Here is a 22,305-nt window from a genome sequence, read left to right as displayed (position 1 = left end):
GACCGGTGGAAATTTGTCCTTTGGTCTGGAGTCCAAATTGGAGATTTTGGTTCCAACCGTCGTGTCTTTGTGAGACGCGGTGTGGGTGAATTGATGATCTCAGCATTGTGTAGTTCCCACCGTAAAGCATGAAGGAGGAGGTGTTATGATGTGAGGGTGCTTTGCTGGTGACACTGTCTGTGATTTATTTCGAATTCAAGGCACAGTTAACCAGCATGGCTACCACCGCATTCTGCAGCGATACGCCATCCCATCTGGTTTGCGCTTAGTGGGACTATCATTTGTTTTTCAACAGGACAATGACCCAACACACCTCCAGGCTGTGTAAGGGCTATTTTACCAAGAAGGAGAGTGATGGAGTGTTGCATCAGATGACCTGGCCTCCACAATCCCCCGACCTCAACCCAATTGAGATGGTTTGGGATGAGTCGGACGACAGAGTGAAGGAAAAGGAGCCAACAAGTGCTCAGCATATGTGAGAACTCGTTCAAGACTGTTGGAAAAGCATTCCAGGTGAAGCTGGTTGAGAGAATGCCAAGCGTGTACAAAGCTGTCATCAAGGGAGGCTATTTGAAGAATCTCAAATTTAAAATATATTTTGATTTGTTTAACACTTTTTTGGTTACTACATGATTCCATGTGTGTTATTTCATAGTTTTGATGTCTTCACTATAATTCTACAATGAAGAAAATAGTAAAAATTAAATAAAACCCTTGAATGAGTAGGTGTGTCCAAACTTTTGACTGGTACTGCATGTCATCACACCTTATGTGATTTCCCCACACGGCTGCACACACACACCAACACATACACTCACTGAGTAGAGAGATCCGACCACGACACTGCCTGCCTGCCTGCCTGCCTGCCTGCCTGCCTGCCTGCCTGTCTGCCTGCCTGCCTGCCTGTCTGTCTGCCTGCCTGCCTGCCTGTCTGCCTGTCTGCCTGCTTGCCTGTCTGCCTGTCTGCCTGCCTGCCTGTCTGCCTGTCTGCCTGCCTGCCTGTCTGCCTGTCTGCCTGCTTGCCTGTCTGCCTGTCTGCCTGCTTGCCTGTCCGCCTGCCTGCATTGTAGCTTGGCCACACAGCGCACGCTGTCCCCTAAGTATCTCATTACCCAGCAGCTGTCATCTGATACCCAACCCTGAGCATCCGTTGGCCTGGTCGGGCTGGAGAGAGGACTAGCTGAAGGGCACTCCACTGCCACCAGCAGAGAGAGAGGGAAGGAGAGAGGGGGAGAGAGAGATAGGGGCTCTGTTCACAAACACAAACAGACCCCAAAGAGCCCCAGGACAGCAACAAAATTAGACCCAACCAAATCATGAGAAAACAAAAAGAGAATTACTTGACACATTGGAAAGAATTATAAAATACAAAAACAGAGCAAACTAAAACTCTCCTCTCCTCTCTCCTCTCCTCTCCTCTTTTCTCCTCTATTCATTATCTTCTCTCTTCCCCTCTCTTCCCTTCCCTTCCCTTCCCCTCTCCTCTCCTCTCCTCTCCTCTCCTCTCCTCTCCTCTCCTCTCCTCTCCTCTCCTCTCCTCTCCTCTCCTCTCCTCTCCTCTCCTCTCCTCTCCTCTGTTCTCTTCTCTTCTCCTCCCCTCTCCTCCCTTCTCCTCATACATGGTTTCTGAACCAGCTGAGTTCATAGTCTCTGTGTGAGGAGGGAGGCAGCAGGGCCACTGGCCACATCAAAGAGAAAGAGAGGGGAGGGGGAAAATAAGAAGGGGGGGGGGTGGCTGTTAAAGTTGAGTCAGGAACTGTTCATTGGTATCTTGTGGCGCACTTAATGATGTTGGGCCTCCTTTTCAAAATGCTGGTCGGGCAGGCATAAATGTGAACACATCTACAAACTCACCACTAGTAAACATATGATAGCTTCTAAGTCCTGATAAAGGAATTAAAACTCATGACAAAACAATATCATCTGGCAAAAATATATCCTCAGCTGGGTCCTCTTTCATTTCTAATGGTTAAAATGTGGCTAAATCTGCCTCTGCTGATGTTTCTTTTCAACCTTCACCGTGACATCATGGACAAAGAGCGAGCTGACAGTTCAATATTGACAACACACTGCTTGTCCTGAAGCTTGCTTAAACTGACTAAAGCATGTAGCCTACAGTACAGTACAGTATGACACATCATCAAAGGTGTGAAAGCCAATCAATGAACTCCAGACCCTTGTTGAACTGTGGCCCGAGTTAGAGGCTGAATCATCTAGAGACTGTGATATGCCATCTATAGCCTATGAGGTATTGTCTTTTTTCTATATCTTCCTATCATATCAGCTGATTTTAAAATAGAAAGTGCATATGGAATCATATGACTGATGATCTATGGTCTCTCAGAGACATGCAGATGTACAGATGGTCTATTGGACAGATCAGACTTCTTCAGTTATGCCCTCACAACAGAGTTAATAACATGTGTGTGTCTCTCCATACATAGAGTGAATGGCGAATTTCTATTGGTGACATGTAATTATTTTCTCCGACAGAGTATGTCTCTAAAATGATAGAGATATACAGTTGAAGTCAGAAGTTTAAATACACTTAGGTTGGAGTCATTAAAACTCGTTTTTCAACCACTCCACAAATGTCTTGTTAACAACCTATAGTTTTGGCAAGTCGGTTAGGACATCTACTTTGTGCATGACACAAGTAATTTTTCCAACAATTGTTTACAGACAGATTATTTCACTTATAATTCACTGTATCACAATTCCAGTGGGTCAGAAGTTTACATACGCTAAGTTGACTGTGCCTTTAAACAGCTTGGAAAATTACAGAAAATAATGTCATGGCTTTAGAAGCTTCTGATAGGCTAATTGACATCATTTGAGTCAATTGGAGGTGTACCTGTGGATGTATTTCAAGGCCTACCTTCAAACGTGGTCCTCTGTAGCTCAGCTGGTAGAGCATGGCGCTTGTAACGCCAAGGTAGTGGGTTCGATCCCCGGGACCACCCATACACAAAAAATTAAATAATAATAATAATAATAATGTACAGTGGGGAAAAAAAGTATTTAGTCAGCCACCAATTGTGCAAGTTCTCCCACTTAAAAAGATGAGAGAGGCCTGTAATTTTCATCATAGGTACACGTCAACTATGACAGACAAATTGAGAAAAAAATTTCCAGAAAATCACATTGTAGGATTTTTAATGAATTTATTTGCAAATTATGGTGGAAAATAAGTATTTGGTCACCTACAAACAAGCAAGATTTCTGGCTCTCACAGAACTGTAACTTCTTCTTTAAGAGGCTCCTCTGTCCTCCACTCGTTACCTGTATTAATGGCACCTGTTTGAACTTGTTATCAGTATAAAAGACACCTGTCCACAACCTCAAACAGTCACACTCCAAACTGCACTATGGCCAAGACCAAAGAGCTGTCAAAGGACACCAGAAACAAAATTGTAGACCTGCACCAGGCTGGGAAGACTGAATCTGCAATAGGTAAGCAGCTTGGTTTGAAGAAATCAACTGTGGGAGCAATTATTAGGAAATGGAAGACATACAAGACCACTGATAATCTCCCTCGATCTGGGGCTCCACGCAAGATCTCACCCCGTGGGGTCAAAATGATCACAAGAACGGTGAGCAAAAATCCCAGAACCACACGGGGGGACCTAGTGAATGACCTGCAGAGAGCTGGGACCAAAGTAACAAAGCCTACCATCAGTAACACACTACGCCGCCAGGGACTCAAATCCTGCAGTGCCAGACGTGTCCCCCTGCTTAAGCCAGTACATGTCCAGGCCCGTCTGAAGTTTGCTAGAGTGCATTTGGATGATCCAGAAGAGGATTGGGAGAATGTCATATGGTCAGATGAAACCAAAATAGAACTTTTTGGTAAAAACTCAACTCGTCGTGTTTGGAGGACAAAGAATGCTGAGTTGCATCCAAAGAACACCATACCTACTGTGAAGCATGGGGGTGGAAACATCATGCTTTGGGGCTGTTTTTCTGCAAAGGGACCAGGACGACTGATCCGCGTAAAGGAAAGAATGAATGGGGCCATGTATCGTGAGATTTTGAGTGAAAACCTCCTTCCATCAGCAAGGGCATTGAAGATGAAATGTGGCTGGGTCTTTCAGCATGACAATGATCCCAAACACACCGCCCGGGCAACGAAGGAGTGGCTTCGTAAGAAGCATTTCAAGGTCCTGGAGTGGCCTAGCCAGTCTCCAGATCTCAACCCCATAGAAAATCTTTGGAGGGAGTTGAAAGTCCGTGTTGCCCAGCGACAGCCCCAAAACATCACTGCTCTAGAGGAGATCTGCATGGAGGAATGGGCCAAAATACCAGCAACAGTGTGTGAAAACCTTGTGAAGACTTACAGAAAACGTTTGACCTGTGTCATTGCCAACAAAGGGTATATAACAAAGTATTGAGAAACTTTTGTTATTGACCAAATACTTATTTTCCACCATAATTTGCAAATAAATTCATTAAAAATCCTACAATGTGATTTTCTGGATTTTATTTCCTCATTTTGACTGTCATAGTTGACGTGTACCTATGATGAAAATTACAGGCCTCTCTCATCTTTTTAAGTGGGAGAACTTGCACAATTGTTGGCTGACTAAATACTTTTTTTCCCCACTGTATGCACGCATGACTGTAAGTCGCTTTGGATGAAAGCGTCTGCTAAATGGCATATTATTATTTATTATAAACGCAGTGCCTCTTTGCTTGACATCATGGTAAAATAAAAAGAAATCAGCCAAGACCTCAGAAGAAAAATTGTAGACCTCCACAAGTCTGGTTCATCCTTGGGAGCAATTTCCAAATGCCTGAAGGTACCACGTTCATCTGTACAAACAATAGTACGCAAGTATAAACACCATGGGACCATGCAGCCGTCATACCGCTCAGGAAGGAGACGTGTTCTGTCTCATAGAGATGAATGTACTTTGGTGCGAAAAGTGCAAATCAATCCCAGAACAACAGCAAAGGACCTTGTGAAGATGCTGGAGGAAACAGGTACAAAAGTATCTATATCCACAGTAAAACGAGTCCTATATCGACATAACCTGAAAGGCCGCTCCTCAAGGAAGAAGTCACTGCTCCAAAACCGCCATAAAAAAGCCAGACTACGGTTTGCGACTGCACATTGGGACAAAGATCGTACTTTTTGGAGAAATGTCCTCTGGTCTGATGAAACAAAAATAGAACTGTTTGGCCATAATGACCATCGTTATGTTTGGAGGAAAAAAGGGGACGGCTTGCAAGCCGAAGAACACCATCCCAACCGTGAAGCACGGGGGTGGCAGCATCATGCTGTCAGGGTACTTTGCTGCAGGAAGGACTGGTGCACTTCACAAAATAGATGGCATCATGAGGAAGGAAAATTATGTGGATATATTGAAGCAACATCTCAAGACATCAGTCAGGAAGTTAAAGCTTGGTCGCAAATGGGTCTTCCAAATGGACAATGACCCCAAGCATACTTCCAAAGTTGTGGCAAAATGGCTTAAGGACAACAAAGTCAAGGTATTGGAGAAGCCATCACAAAGCCCTGACCTCAATCCTATAGAACATTTGTGGGCAGAACTGAAAAAGCGTGTGCGAGCAAGGAGGCCTACAAACCTGACTCAGTTACACCAGCTCTGTCAGGAGGAATGGGCCAAAATTCACCCAACTTTTTGTGGGAAGCTTGTGGAAGGCTACCCGAAACGTTTGACCCAAGTTAAACAATTTAAAGGCAATGCTACCAAATACTAATTGAGTGTATGTAAACTTCTGACCCACTGGGAATGTGATGAAATAAATAAAAGCTGAAATAAATCATTCTCTCTACTATTATTCTGACATTTCACATTCTTAAAATAAAGTGGTGATCCTAACTGACCTAAGACAGGGAATTCTTACTAGGATTAAATGTCAGGAATTGTGAAAAACTGAGTTTAAATGTATTTGGCTAAGGTGTATGTAAACTTCCGACTTCAACTGTATTTCTGTTAGTCAGCACCTCACAAACGTTTTAGGTATATGTCAATATTCTTTATTTGATTATGATAAAGAACATCAGATTAGAATGTCTAGACATAGACTATCAATCTCAAAGTTCCTTATTCTCCGGGTCCTTGGACCTAAAATAAATGTTTGACTGAAGTTCCATGTGTGGATTTCTAATGCAATGGCTTGGTTTGTTAAAACCTGTTTAGCTCACGGCCAAGGTGTTTTCTGTAAATGTTCCATCCAGAACATGTGTTGCTTTCTCGCGTATTAGTTTACATAAACTTTTGCGTGTATATAGATGGGCACTGAGCCTCATAGACTGCATCATTACTGAATAGGGCATTCATATCCAAATGAGAGGTGTTGTAGTTCTGTCAGCATTGCTGTTCTGTCTGTCTGGGGCATGGGGTCAGGTAGAGAGTGGAGAAACAACCCATTAACAAACAACTGATCAGACCAATATTGACATGACAACATGGTGCACACCCTGACTGCTAAGGTGGACAACTTGGAGAGAGAGAATGCAGGTGCTGTAATAATACAAATATGTGATTTTGTGCGTTTACAGATCATCAGATTTAAGAATCCTTTTTGTCCGTAATGCCAGAACAAGCAGCGGAGCTGTCAGCCCTTCAGACCAGACTCTGTGTCAGTGAGAGCCAGGTGGAGAAATTGAAGAAAGAGATCTTTTCAGGTTAAGTATGGATCAAATGTAAACAACTGTGGTGGGTCAGTTGTAGTGAAGCAAAATGTAGAATTAAATCAGGATTAAAGTTGCTCTACATAATAATTCCACCAAGTCAGTGGACTTGTGGTAAGAGTGTCCGCCCTGAGATGGGAAGGTTGGGAGTCATACCAAAGACTGTAAAAATGGGACCCAATGTCTTCTTTGCACTCAGCATTAAGGAGATAAATTGGGGGTAAGGCCCTGCGATAGACTAGCATCCTGTCCAGAGGGTTGTACTTGTACATCAAGCTGCCTCACGCTGCAGAAACAGGAGATCGGCTCCTGTGAACCGTTCTGGCTCGAATGAGCCTTGGCTTATAAGGCTACCACTTACATAAAATCCATAATAATAAAACAATTGGAACACCATTTAAAGCTATAGTGTTATTTATGATTTCAGCTCAAGCTGCAGAACAGGCAGCTATGCAGGCCAGAGTGACAGCCAGTGAGAACCGCATAGAGAAACTGGAGAGCAAGAACACAGGTACTGTATAACAAATATACGCAGTTTCCAGTAAATATGGAAATCTGTGGAAAATCCAGAAGTTCACACAAACTAACCCATTGTGTTTCTTCTACCTCTCCACCCAAGTGGTGCAGCAGTCTAAGGCACTGCATCTCAGTGCTAGAGGGGTCACTACAGACCCTGGTTCGATTCCAGGCTGTATCACAATCTGGCTGTGATTGGGAGTCCCATAAGACGGCGCACAATTGGCCCAGCATCGTCTGGGGTAGGCCGTCATTGTAAATATGAATTTAACTGACTTGCCTAGTTAAATAAAGGTTAAAAATAAAAATACCCACAGACACACCAAAGGTGGCATTCTCTGCTGGTTTGACTGATTTATTTAGGTGTTAACCAGGCTTCCCAACTGATCTTCAAAAATGTCATCATCAACATTGGTGCAGCCTTCAACGCAAAGAATGGTAGGTATATTACACTACATTAAAACTCAGTAACAGTACATTACTAACTCAGTGAAATAGAACTACTGTATTTCACAATTATTGTGTATTCTCAAATGTCTTCTCCCAGCTTCTCCCGTCTTTACAGCACCAGTGAGAGGAGTCTACTACTTCAGGTTCACTTTTCATGGGTACCGTGATGACATTGGAATAATCCTAATAATCTGGTGAGCATGTGTCCAATGCATTTATTCTAGAGCTGGAGTCCTTCCCCAACACATGGGACTCTATGATACCATGTTTTTCTATAACACCTTCGGTGGCTTCTTGCTCTTCCCTTTGTGAGGGAGACACCATCAATGTGCTCAGGGCCCCTGAGGTGTTATAGACAATTAGACAAATCATGATGGTTTCAATAATTGGACATTGCAACAAACAAACAAAAATACTATAGAACTACTATGTATTTAGTAATAGGATGAAATCAATGTATGGTTGAAATGATGTATGTGCTACAAAACTTTCTTAGTGGAATTTTGAAGTTGGTATCAAAATAAAATGACACTTCTACTGGATTGTTTTTGAATAATTATTCCCATATAGGAAGTAGTCCTGTGATAGCTATGTCTCATCTAACCAACGTTCCCTTTCACCCTCGGAGCTACCCAGTATGTCTACATAACAAACACACACTCACAGTATGTCTACATGACAGATGTGCTAAACAGATGTTTTGCAATGAAGTGAAAAAAAGTACTGCAGATTGCATCGGTGTGTGTTTTCCCAATGCTACGATGTGAGAGCAGAGGAAATACAAACACTGCTATAGCAGACAGAGGCTAGGGTTGAATGGTGGGAACCGGGTTACCGAGATTTACCGCCCAAACCTCCACCCTTTTAATAACTGCGAGAAACCAGTAAATTACACTACATGGCCAAAAGTATGTGGATACCTGCTTGTCGAACATCTCATTCCAAAATCATGGGCATTGGTCCCCCCTTTTCTGCTATAACAGCCTCCACTCTTCTGGGAAGGCTTTCCACTAGATGTTGGAACATTGCTGCGGGGACTTGCTTCCATTCAGCCACAAGAGCATTAGTGAGGTCGGGCACTGATGTTGGGCGATTAGGCCTGGCTCGCAGTCGGCGTAGCAATTCATCCCAAAGGTGTTTGATGGGGTTGAGGTCAGGGCTCTGTGAAGACCAGTCAAGTTCTTCCACACCATCCTCGACAAACTGTTTCTGTATGGACCTCGCTTTGTGCACGGGGGCATTGTCATGCTGAAACAGGAAAGGGCCTTCCCCAAACTGTTGCCACAAAGTTGGAAGCACAGAATCGTCTAGAATGTCATTGTATGCTGTAGCGTTTAGAATTCCCTTCACTGGAACTAAGGGGTCTAGCTTGAACCATGAAAAACATCCCCAGACCATTATTCCTCCTCCACCTAACTTTACAGATGGCACTATGCATTCAGGCAGGTAGCGTTCTCCTGGCATCCGCCAAACCCAGATTCGTCCGTCGGACTGCCAGATGGTGAAGAGTGATTCATCACTCTAGAGAACGCGTTTCCACTGCTCCAGAGTCTAATGGCGGTGAACTTTACACCACTCAAGCCAATACTTGGCATTGCGCATGGTGATCTTAGGCTTGTGTGCGGCTGCTTGGCCATGGAAACCCATTTCATGAAGCTCCCGACTAACAGTTATTGTGCTGACCTTGCTTCCAGAGGCAATTTGGAACCCGGTAGTGAGTGTTGCAACCGAGGACAGACGATTTTTATGCGCTATGCGCTTCAGTACTCGGCGGTCCCGTTCTGTGAGCTTGTGTGGCCTACCACTTCGCGGCTGAGCCGTTGTTGTTCCTAGACGTTTCCACTTCACAATAACAGCACTTACAGTTGAGCGGGGCAGCTCTAGCAGGGCAGAAATTTGACGAACTGACTTCTTGGAAAGGTGGCAACCTATGACGGTGCCACGTTGAAAGTCACTGAGCTCTTCAGTATGGCCATTCTACTGCCAATGTTTGTCTATGGAGAATGCATGACTGTGTGCTCGATTTTATACACCTTTCAGCAACGGGTGTGGCTGAAATTGCCACACCGTTGTAGACTCCACTAATTTGAAGGGGTGTCCACATACTTTTGCATATATAGTTTATAATAAATTATTTCTATGAACACCATGACATGAAATGGAACTGTTAAATTATATGCAATGTCTAAATCTGGCTTCTCTACAGGACACGGCCTACTCTCTGCTATCGGCATGATCAATCATCAATGCTCAGGGTTGACAGACAGTGCATCTCAGTAGCCCACGGATGGCAGTTCACAATGCATGTATCATCACATCATGGTAAAACATTTTCTTGTGAAAAGTAGGACTATATTTGCTGCAGCATAGCCTATAATACAGTAATATAAGTACTGAATGCGTGCCTAATTTACACATCTCCATCTGACTTTCGGGGGTCACCTTCTTTTTTTTTTGTAAAGATTATTAGTATTTTTTTTTTGCAGCTACAGAGTTTTAAAACAGCCTATCACTCGAAAATCATTGCTTTAAATCAGTGCGCACATGAGCACTTAGTCAAAGTCTTACTCTCTCTCCATCAATTCCATTCAAATTGCATCCAAAATAGATAGCCCTAATCCTGTTCAAGATTGAAATACAGTACCAGTCAAAAGTTTGGACACACCTACTAATTTAATGGTTTTTCTTTATTTTTACTATATTCTACATTGTAGAATAATAGTGAAGACATCAAAACTATGAAATAACACATATAGAATCATGTAGTAACCAAAAAAGTGTTAAACAAATCAAAATATATTTTATATTTTAGATTCTTCAATGTAGCCACCCTTTGCCTTGATGACAGCGTTGCATACTCTTGGCATTCTCTCAATCAGCTTCACCTGAAATGCTTTTCAAACAGTCTTGAAGGAGTTCCCACACATGCTGAGCTCTTGTTGGCTGCTTTTCCTTCACTCTGCCGTCCGACTCATCCCAAACCATCTTAATTGGGTTGAGGTCGGGTGATTGTGGAGGCCAGGTCATCTGATGCAGCACTCCATCACTCTCCTTCTTGGTCAAATACCCCTTACACAGCCTGGAGGTGTGTTGGGTCATTGTCCTGTTGAAAAACAAATGATAGTCCCACTAAGCGCAAACCAGATGGGATGGCGTATCTCTGAAGAATGCTGTGGTACAGTGGCTTGCGAAAGAATTCACCCCCCATGGCATTTTTCCTATTTTGTTGCCTTACAACATGGAATTAAAATGGATTTTTGGGGGGTTTGTATCATTTGATTTACAAAACATGCCTACCACTTTGAAGATGCAAAATATTTGTTATTGTGAAACAAACAAGAAATAAGACAAAAAAACTGAAAACTTGAGCTTGCATAACAATTCCCTGTATTTAGCGCCATTCATCATTCCTTCAATTCTGACCAGTTTCCCAGTCCCTGCCGATGAAAAACATCCCCACAGCATGATGCTGCCACCACCATGCTTCACTGTGGGGATGGTGTTCTCGGGGTGATGAGAGGTGTTGGGTTTGCGCCAAACATAGCGTTTTCCTTGATGGCCAAAAAGCTAAATTTTAGTCTCATCTGACCAGAGTACCTTCTTCCATATGTTTGGGGAGTCTCCCACATGCCTTTTGGCGAACACCAAACGTGTTTGCTTATTTTTTTCTTTAAGAAAATGCTTTTTTCTGGCCACTCTGCCGTAAAGCCCAGCTCTGTGGAGTGTACGGCTTAAAGTGGTCCTATGGACAGATACTTCAATCTCCGCTGTGGAGCTTTGCAGCTCCTTCAATGTTATCTGTGGTCTCTTTGTTGCCTCTCTGATTAATGCCCTCCTTGCCTGGTCCGTGAGTTTTGGTGGGTGGCCCTCTCTTGGCAGGTTTGTTGTGGTGCCATATTCTTTCCATTTTTTAATAATGGATTTAATGGTGCTCCGTGGGATGTTCAAAGTTTCTGATATTTTTTTATAACCCAAACCTGATCGGTACTTCTCCACAACTTTGTCCCTGACCTGTTTAGAGAGCTCCTTGGTCTTCATGGTGCTGCTTGCTTGGTGGTGCCCCTTGCTTAGTGGTGTTGCAGACTCTGGGGCCTTTCAGAACAGGTGTATATATACTGAGATCATGTGACAGATCATGTGACACTTAGATTGCACACAGGTGGACTTTATTTAACTAATTATGTGACTTCTGAAGGTAATTGGTTGCACCAGATCTTATTTAGGGGATTCATAGCAAAGGGGGTGAATACACATGCACGCACCCCTTTTCCGTCATTTATTTTTTAGAATATTTTGAAACAAGTTAATTTTTTTATTTCACTTCACCAATTTTGACTATTTTGTGTATGTCCTTTACATGAAATGCAAATACAAATCCATTGAAATTACAGGTTGTAATGCAACAAAATAGGAAAAACGCCAAGGGGGATGAATACTTTTGCAAGGCACTGTACAGACTCAGTGAGCATAGCCTTGCTATTGTGTGTCCTACCCTCCCAGCCCTAGTGTCCTCCCCTCCCAGCCCTAGTGTCCTCCCCTCCCAGCCCTAGTGTCCTCCCCTCCCAGCCCTAGTGTCCTCCCCCCGTGGTCCTCTGTAGCTCAGCTGGTAGAGCACGGCGCTTGTAACGCCAAGGTAGTGGGTTCGATCCCCGGGACCACCCATACACAAAAAAATGTATGCACGCATGACTGTAAGTCGCTTTGGATAAAAGCGTCTGCTAAATGGCATATTATTATTATTATTACTATTGCGAAAGGCCCTCGTAGGCAGACCTGGCTCTCAAGAGAAGACAGGCTATGTGCACACTGCCCACAAAATGAGGTGGACACTGAGCTGCACTTCCTAACCTCAACCAAATGTATGACCATATTAGAGACACATATTTCCCACAGATTACACAGACCCACAAAGAATTAGAAAACAAATCCAAATGTGATAAATTCTCATATTTATTGGGTGAAATACCACAGTGTGCAATCACAGCAGCAAGATGTGTGACCTGTTGCCATCAGAAAAGGGCAACCAGTGAAGAACAAACACCATTGTAAATACAACTCATATTTATGTTTATTTATTTTCCCTTTTGTACTTTAACTATTTGCACATAATATGACATTTTAAATGTCTTTACTCTTTTGGATCTTTTGTCAGTGTAATGTTTACTGTTCATTTTTTATTTTTTATTTCACTTTTGTTTATTATCTATTTCACTTGCTTTGGCAATGTAAACATGTGTTTCCCATGCCAATAAAGCCCGTTGAATTGAATTGAATTGAGAGAGAGTGAGAGAGAGAGAGGGAGGAGAGAGAGAGTTTCTTTATCTTTCTCCCTCTCTTTCTCTCGGTCACTCTCTCTCTCTTACACACACACACACACACACACACACACACACACACACACACACACACACACACACACACATACACACACACACACACAAAAGGCATACAAATATGTAATCCATATCCGCATCAAAGAAGCAAACCCCACAAATCCAGAGAGAGAGAGAGAGAGAGAGAGAGCGAGAGAGAGGATGTATAGGGTGGGATATAAATAAACAAATCAGTCAATCAGTCAACCCTCCATGTCCTTATTGATACAGCAATAGAAATGCCACCGAACACGTGATGGGGAAATGAACCAATCCTTCTTGCGGCTACTGTAATCTATGGTAGATGGATTAAGAAGAACTATATTTGCATATACTGTACATATTCAACAAAGAGCTGTTGATTTGTGTATGGAATTTTCTGGGGATTTATATCTTGGCGTGTAAAGGGAGGAAGAGTGTCTTCTTGACTGGCAGCAGTCAGACTGTGTTTTAACTATAAATGACTTAACTCAACCAAGCAAGCAGGATACCAGGATAAATCATTTAAACACTTTAACAACCATCACATCATATTCTGCTCTGTACTGTAGATCAAAATATGCATGGATTCTGCCCAATTTCCAGGATATTTTACTAATTCTATATCGAAAATAACCTGTCTATTAGCCTAGATGTTTTCTAATGATTGTCATTTTTTTGTTTTACTAAAGTCCATCAACATACTTAGCTAGTTAGTTAGTTGGTTTGTTAGTTTGTTCTTTAGTCTGTCAGCTTGTTAGTTCGTAAGTTTATTAGTTTGTTAGTTCGGAGTTCCACGTAGTATGCACATAGTTAACTTCCTGGATGCCCTAGGAGTTCCGATGAGCTGTGAGGAGTTCTGAGGAGTCCTGAGCCCAGGTGGAGCTAGAGGTCAAAGGTTAGTAGAGTTTCTACCCAGGAACCATCTGGGCATTCAGACTAAGGGTTCCTATTGATCATATAGGCACTCCAAGCTGTGCTGCCTGGAGCCTGACAGATGTTACAGGTCATTAAGGCAAAAGCATACTCAAAAACTCTGTCTGTCTGTCTCTTTATCTCTCTCTCTCCCTCTCTTTCTCTCGGTCTCTCTCTCTCTCTCTTACACACACACACACACACACACACACGCAGTCTTGCACAGCGAACCTTGTGGGGACATACAATTCAGTCCCACTCAAAATCCTATTTTCCCTAACCCCTAACCCTAACACTAACCCTAACCTTAACCTTAACCGTAACCTAAAAACCTTAACCTTAACCCTAAACCTAAACCTAACCCTAGCTCCTAACCCTAACCCTAAAACTAACCCTATCTCCTAACCCTAACCCTAAACCTAACACTAATTCTAACCTTTACCCTAAACCCCCTAGAAATAGCATTTGACCTTGTGGGGACCAACAAAATGTCCCCAGTTGGGCAAATGTTTCTTGGTTTACTATTCTTGTGGGGACTTCTGGTCCCCACAAGCATAGTTACACACATCTACACACACACACACACACACTCTAACACAGGCCCATTGTTCCATGCTCAGTCAAGGCTCACTGATTCGGGAGATGTCTGCCGGGATGCAACAAACACCACAAATCCTGTCTTTCTGTCCGTCTATCTATCCAGCCCCTCCCACTTCAGAGGACAGCCGCCTCCCTCCCCTCCCCTCCCCTCTCCGCCTCCTTCTGCTTTTAATTAAAGCACACTGGGGACTTTATGAAACTAGCAGCATGGCTGTTAAGAGCCACCGCTGTCCTCACACACCGACAACACAGCGCTGACACAAAGGCTGCGTCTACACAAGCAGCCCAATTCAGATTATTTTCCCAGTAATTGGTCTTTTGACCAATCACATCAGATATTTTTCTGAGCTGATCTGATTGGTCAAAATACCAATTAGTGTTACATGGGCTGCCTGTGTAAACGCAGCCATAGAGCCCTATCACAACAATGAACCAAGGCAAAACAAGGCTTTTAACCCCATTACAACTGAACTGTTGAACTGTTTTCTTTTTAATGAGTGGAAACTGAAGTGTTGTCCTATGTGTCTGTAACTACGGAGGATGATAAATGCTTGCACCATACAGCGTGAGGTAAGTGTTGGTCCATACAGAGAAAGAGCAGCCAACTGTAGCATGGCAATACTGTTCTCTTCAAGTAATCCACTGTGATAGGTAGTATTCTCTCATACAGTCAGTGATGATTTACATTATTCTCCTAAAACAGCCCACTACAGAGTACACTCATCTCCTTACATAACTCTATGTAGTGTGCACTATTCTTCTCAAGGTGTTCCCAAGCTGACAACAGTTAAGAATAACATGATCATTCCATCTTGAGAGACGGAAAACTCAAAGCAAAATATGCGAAGGGAGAGTAGAGTACTGCACAATGAAACAGTGAACACGGACGGTTACATGCACAAAATAGTACAATTATTGTGGATAGTCAGATTAATATAATAGTTTGTTTAAAACGTTTACATACTTAGCAAGAAGAACGATTTCCATAATAATCCTGTTTACATGGACACATCTGAAATACGGCTACTGATGGGACTTTTGATAAATGCAGGAAATCGCCAATCAACATAAACGTTCTACCACAGTGACCACGTTATTTTTGAAAACCTTTTTGATTCTGAGTTTCGGACATATAAAGTTTGTATGTGAAAACTCTTTCTAATATGCATACTTTCAGTTTTTCCGAACTCACTTCATTTGTAATAAGGAGGCTCGCTGGGCTGGTGCTAGCACATGCGCAGATCAAACACACCGCTAGAACGCCGATTAAGCTGTTAACATGTCCTAATCATTTGAAACATTGCTCAGAAAACCAGTTGTTTTAATCGGTGTATGCTTACTTCGATTAAAAGCTGATTACTATTTCCATACTCGGCCTACTGCCATAATCAGTTTGATATCAAATTATTAGTGTGCATGTAAACGTACTCAGTGCATGAATCCTGTTGCTTACCTTTCCAAAGTCCCGCACATCAAACAAGTCGAAGGCCTCAAAGAGTTCACTCTTCTTCATGCCAAACATCTCACAGCAGGCGGAGAGAAATGTCCTGATGTTCTTCAAGCACAGGAACTTGAAACAGAGTAAAGGGATATTTGTATTATTAGTTGGATGATAATATAACATGATTGACCATACAGTCTACCGCATAGTCACGCAAAGCAAAATTACCGGTAGTCATATTATTCTGATGACAGACTTGCTTCATTGCATAGCTTGATCTCATATTAAATGTGTATTTTTTCAAGTCTAGACAGAAATGTAAGCCGATTTGAGAAATAGCTGTCTGTTCAGCGTGTTTGAAGGCTCAGTAACACAGACCATACCACAGTCTTCTCAGAATCAGACTCCAGTCTCACTATTATCATTTCTCAACACTGGTCCTGACCTGTTTGCCATAAACGTTTAGATTGAACTACGTTGGAGGCCAGAAGAGGTTCATATCTGGTTTACACTTCAACATGGCTGCCACACAAAACATTCCCATTCCACCTGGCTTCAACAATAGACATACTGCCATTGTTGTATATGTGAAAATGACAGAGTCACGTATAAACAGTCAAAGTCCAGAAACTCTTTGTTGAGTTTGAAAATGGATGGGGCTATTGTCTGTCCAAAACTGCAGCCTGACATCCTGACAGAATCAAAAAAGTCAAGATTCCATCTAGTATTATTAATGAGAAGATTGTTTACTGACTTGCCAAACCTTTCTGCCTAGTGCACATCCCAAATTTGAAGTAATTAACCTAATGAAGATCAATAGAGAGGCGTCTTCCAAACCACATCAATCTCAGACAGAACCGCACATAGACAGAGTCAGCAGCCTCAAACCCTGCCACATAACGTCGACTGAATAAAAATAGATTTAGTGAAGCTAAAACGCTGACGCGATGGATGCTACTGCCGTTTTAGGGTTTAGAAGATGGGAGAGGTGAACATCACACTCAGTATAATCTTAACCTTTTGATCAGAGTGCTGTGTCTGGGACAGAGACAAATGAGGAGGCCCGTTAAGATAATTGGCTGACATAAAACATGGTTGACACACAGTGGGTTGGTTACTCTGTGATAAACCCTGGATGAAAGAGAGGACGTTGTCATAGACTCATTACTAGAATAGACTACTATTCCCAACCAGATCTGAACTGCAATGATCTCTCATCTGTAACAATGCATTGTGTACTTGTTCATGTCTGTAGGTTGCAATAAGCTGCTTCTCTGCAGGTTTTGAGAATTGCAGGATAATTGACATAAATGTATGAATTGCAGGGCCATTGACATCATGAAGTGTGCATATTTAAACCATATCGCCAAATGATGGACTTAAGTCACTCAACACAGGACATCCCCAACAACTAATCAACATAGTAGATCCTTCAGCTACTGTATTAAGATTATAATCTTAAATGGTGTCCTATTATGGTATGTGCTGATGGAGACATCCTCCAATACAAGACTTTATCACAACAGGCTGTTAGAATCAGTCCTCATAAACACTGTATTCAGCAGGACCAGTAACCAGGCTCTAAACAGCCCTTTTTCAGGGCTGTTCTGAAACCCTTCAGAGATAGGGTTGGTTGCTCACTTCTTTTTCGTTTGGTCTTGACTCACAGGCAGGCTTTCACAGGAAGTATTTTTTATCGGTTGTTCTCGCTCTCATTTTTACAACAGCACAGCTGTTGTCTGTGTGATACTGTTGTCTGAGTCATACTGTAGCTCTGCTAGGCACAACAGTAGATGCAGTCAACGAGTCAGTGTTACTAGAGCGGTGTTACAATACTAGTAAACAATGTTAAAAACAGAATACAAGTCAAACAACTGAGAGAGGCAAAGTCATCTTTCTCTATTTATTACATCTCATCCAATATTTAGCTATCCTCCTGAACTGTGGCACGAGATCAGAGCCGTCTGTGAAGACGATGATGGGCACAAACATCAAATATGACATTCTGCTCAACTCAAATCGCATCAGGCATTACAGACGACTTCACAAGAAAGGCCTTGGGGCAGAAAACCCCAGATAAGACAGTCACAGCGAAGGGCACGCAGGCAGCTAGTAAATAATGTTGAAAGTTTACACTTGTATGCATGGCGTTTTATCTGAGGAGCACATCTTGGAGACGGCCGCCCTGGGTCTTCTGAGCAACCCTGAAGAGCTTTAGTATCTGAAGGAAACAGCAGCCTCACAGAGAGGCATCTGAAACCCACAGCACTGGGCTCAGTGGGCTGAAACCCTCTCTGTAGCACAGAGGTGAAGCATGCTGGGTGCAGGGAGTGAGGGGGGACGGTTTTAACAACGCAAGTTGTGAGCAAGCACCAGGGAGGTTCCGGATCGTTTCACACTGAGCTGTTTTCTGCATTAGGAACTCTCAGCCCCCCCTAAGGCTCTTGTACAGTATAGAGAGAGGCCTGACTGGTGTGTGTACCCTCACAACCATCTTCCTGACATGGAATGATGATTTCACACCACGGCTTATTGTTGCATCATCCCAAATCAAATCAAATTTTATTTGTCACATGCACCGAATACAACAGGTGTAGACCTTACAGTGAAATGCTTACTTACAAGCCCTTAACCAACAATGCACTTTTAAGAAAGAATACCTAAAAAATAAAAATACAATAGAAGATAATACGAAATAAAAGTTACAAATAATTAAAGAGCAGCAGTAAAAATAACAATAGCGAGGCTATATACAGGGGATACCGGTACCGAGTCAATGTGCGGGGGCACCGGTAAGTCGAAGTAATTGAGGTAATATGCACATGTAGGTACAGTGCCTTGCAAAAGCATTCATCAGTCAAAATTGGTGAAGTGAAATGAAAAAATATATATTTTTCAAAGAAATTCTAAAAAATAAATAACGAAAAAGCAGTGCATGCATATGTATTCACCCCCTTTGCTATGAAGCCCCTAAATAAGATCTGGTGCAACCAATTACCATCAGAAGTCACATAATTAGTTAGATTGCACACAGGTGGACTTTATTTAAGTGTCACATGATCTGTCACATGATCTCAGTATATATACACCTGTTCTGAAAGGCCCAAGAGTCTGCAACATCACTAAGCAAGGGGCCCCACCAAGCAAGCAGCACCATGAAGACCAAAGAGCTCTCCAAACAGGTCAGGGACAAAGTTGTGGAGAAGTATGGATCAGGGTTGGGTTAAATAAAAATATCAGAAAATGTGAACATCCCACGGAGCACCATTAAATCCATTATTAAAAAATGGAAGGAATATGACACCACAACAAACCTGCCAAGAGAGGGCCACCCACCAAAAATCACGGCCCAGGCAAGGAGGGCAATAATCAGAGGCAACAAAGAGACCAAAGATAACCCTGAAGGAGCTGCAAAGCTCCACAGCGGAGATTGGAGTATCTGTCCATAGGACCACTTTAAGCCGTACACTCCACAGAGCTGGGCTTTACGGAAGAGTGGCCAGAAAAAAGCCATTGCTTAAAGAAAAAAACAAGCAAACACATTGGGGTTCGCCAAAAGGCATGTGGGAGACTCCCCAAACATATGGAAGAAGGTACTCTGGTCAGATGAGACTAAAATTGAGCTTTTTGGCCATCAAGGAAAACGCTATGTCTGGCGCAAACCCAACACCTCTCATCACCCTGAGAACACCATCCCCACAGTGAAGCATGGTGGTGGCAGCATCATGCTGTGGGGATGTTTTTCATTTGCAGGGACTGGGAAACTGATCAGAACTGAAGGAATGATGGATGGCGCTAAATACAGGGAAATTCTTGAGGGAAACCTGTTTCAGTCTTCCAGAGATTTGAGACTGGGACGGAGGTTCACCTTCCAGCAGGACAATGACCCTAAGCATACTGCTAAAGCAACACTTGAGTGGTTTGAGGGGAAACATTTAAATGTCTTGGAATGGCCTAGTTAAAGCCCAATAGTCTGGGCTGCAAATAGTCTGGGTAGCCATTTGATTAGATGTTAAGGAGTCTCATGGCTTGGGGGTAGAAGCTGTTTAGAAGCCTCTTGGTCCTAGACTTGGCGCTCCGGTACCGCTTGCCGTGTGGTAGCAGAAAGAACAGTCTATGACTAGGGTGGCTGGAGTCTTCGACAATTTTTAGGGCCTTCCTCTGACAACGCCTGGTACAGAGGTCCTGGATGGCAGGAAGCTTGGCCCCAGTGATGTACTGGGCCGTAATCACTACCCTCTGTAGTGCCTTGCGGTCAGAGGCCGAGCAGTTGGCATACCAGGCAGTGATGCAACCAATCAGGATGCTCTCGATGGTGCAGCTGTCGAACCTTTTGAGGATCTGAGGACCCATGCCAAATCTTTTCAGTCTCCTTAGGGGGAATAGGTTTTGTCGTGCCCTCTTTATGACTGTCTTGGTGTGCTTGGACCATTTAGTTTGTTGGTGATGTGGACACCAAGGAACTTGAAGCTCTCAAACTACTCCACTACAGCCCCGTCGATGAGAATGGGGACATGCTCGGTCCTCTTCTTTTTCCTGTAGTCCACAATCATCTCCTTTGCCTTGATCACGTTGAGGGAGAGGTTGTTGTCTTGGCACCACACGGCCAGGTCTCTGACCTCCTCCCTATAGGCTGTCTCGTCGTTGTCGGTGATCAGGCCTACCACTGCTGTGTCATCTGCAAACTTAATGATGGTGTTGGAGTTGTGTCTGGCCATGCAGTCATGAGTGAACAGGGAGTACAGGAGGGGACTGAGCACAAAACCCTGAGGGGCCCCCGTGTTGAGGATCAGCGTGGCGGATGTGTTGTTACCTAACCTTCCCACCTGTGGGAGGCCCGTCAGGAAGTCCAGGATCCAGTTGCAGAGGGAGGTGTTTAGTCCCAGGATCCTTAGCTTAGTGATGAGTTTTGAGGGCACTTTGGTGTTGAACGCTGAACTGTAGTCAATGAATAGCATTCTCACATAGGTGTTCCTTTTGTCCAGGTGTGAAAGGGTAGTGTGGAGTGCAATAGAGATTGCATCATCTGTGGATCTGTTGGGGCGGTATGTAAATTGGAGTGGGTCTAGGGTTTCTGGGATAATGGTGTTGATGTGAGCCATGACCAGCCTTTCAAAGTACTTCATGGCTACAGATGTGAGTGATACGGGTCAGTAGTCATTTAGGCAGGTTACCTTAGTGTTCTTGGGCACAGGGACTATGGTGGTCTGCTTGAAACATGTTGGTATTACAGACTCAGTCAGGGACAGGTTGAAAATGTCAGTGAAGACACTTGCCAGTTGGTCAGCGCATGCTCAGAGTACCAGACCTGGTAATCCGTCTGGCCCTGCGGCCTTGTGAATGTTGACCTGTTTAAAGGTCTTACTCACATCGGCTACGGAGAGCGTGATCACACAGTCGTCCAGAACAGCTGATGCTCTCATGCATGTTTCAGTGTTACTTGCCTCGAAGCGAGCATAGAAGTAATTTAGCTCGTCTGGTAGGCTTGTGTCACTGGGCAGCTCGCGGCTGTGCTTCCGTTTGTAGTCTGTAATAGTTTGCAAGCCCAGCCCTGTTTGATGGTTTGTCGGAGGGTATAGCGGGATTTCTTATAAGCTTCCGGGTTAGAGTCCTGCTCCTTGAAAGCGGCAGCTCTACCCTTTAGCTCAGTGCGGATGTTGACTGTAATCCATGGCTTCTGGTTGGGGTATGTACGTACAGTCACTGTGGGGACGATGTCATCGATGCACTTATTGATGAAGCCAGTGACTGATGTGGTGTACTCCTCAATGCCATCGGAAGAATCCCGGAACATATTCCAGTCTGTGCTAGCAAAACAGTCCTGTAGCTTAGCATCTGCTTCATCTTACCACTTTTTTATTGACCGAGTCACTGGTGTTTCCTGCTTTAGTTTTTGCTTGTAAGCAGGAATCAGGAAGATAGAATTATGGTCAGATTTGCCAAATGGAGGGTGAGGGAGAGCTTTGTACGCATCTCTGTGTGGAGTAAAGGTGGTCTAGAGTTTTTTCCCCTCTAGTTGCACATTTAACATGCTGGTAAAAATGAGGTAAAACAGATTTAAGTTTCCCTGCATTAAAGTCCCCGGCCACTAGGAGCGCCGCCTCTGGATGAGCGTTTTCCTGTTTGCTTATGGCCGTATACAGTTCGTTGAATGCGGTTTTAGTGCCAGCATCGGTTTGTGGTGGTAAATAGACAGCTACGAAGAATATAGATGAAAACTCTCTTGAGATACTCAACCTCATGTGAGCAAAACCTCGAGACTTCCTTACATATCGTGCACCAGATGTTGTTTACAAATATACATAGACCGCCACCCCTTGTCTTACCAGAGGCTGCCGTTATATCCTGCCGATATAGTGTATAACCCGCCA

General features: G+C 43.5%; 1 long non-coding RNA gene across 1 annotated transcript in view; it reads right to left on the bottom strand.

Annotated features, from left to right (window-relative positions):
• Positions 1–16,059, bottom strand: part of LOC311124451 — a 49,927-nt gene extending 33,868 nt beyond the window's left edge. Inside the window, exon 1 of the long non-coding RNA XR_014612754.1 lies at positions 15,947–16,059. This is a non-coding gene — a long non-coding RNA (uncharacterized lncRNA). The remainder of the gene's footprint in view (positions 1–15,946) is intronic.
• Between the last annotated feature and the right edge of the window lie 6,246 nt (positions 16,060–22,305).

This window comes from Coregonus lavaretus (assembly GCF_964263955.1).
Source record: "Coregonus lavaretus genome assembly, contig: HAP1_SCAFFOLD_3747, whole genome shotgun sequence".
NCBI classification, from domain to species: domain Eukaryota; kingdom Metazoa; phylum Chordata; class Actinopteri; order Salmoniformes; family Salmonidae; genus Coregonus; species Coregonus lavaretus.
The sequence above is the reverse complement of the archived record's forward strand: the minus strand, read 5'-3'. Positions and strand labels throughout refer to the sequence as shown.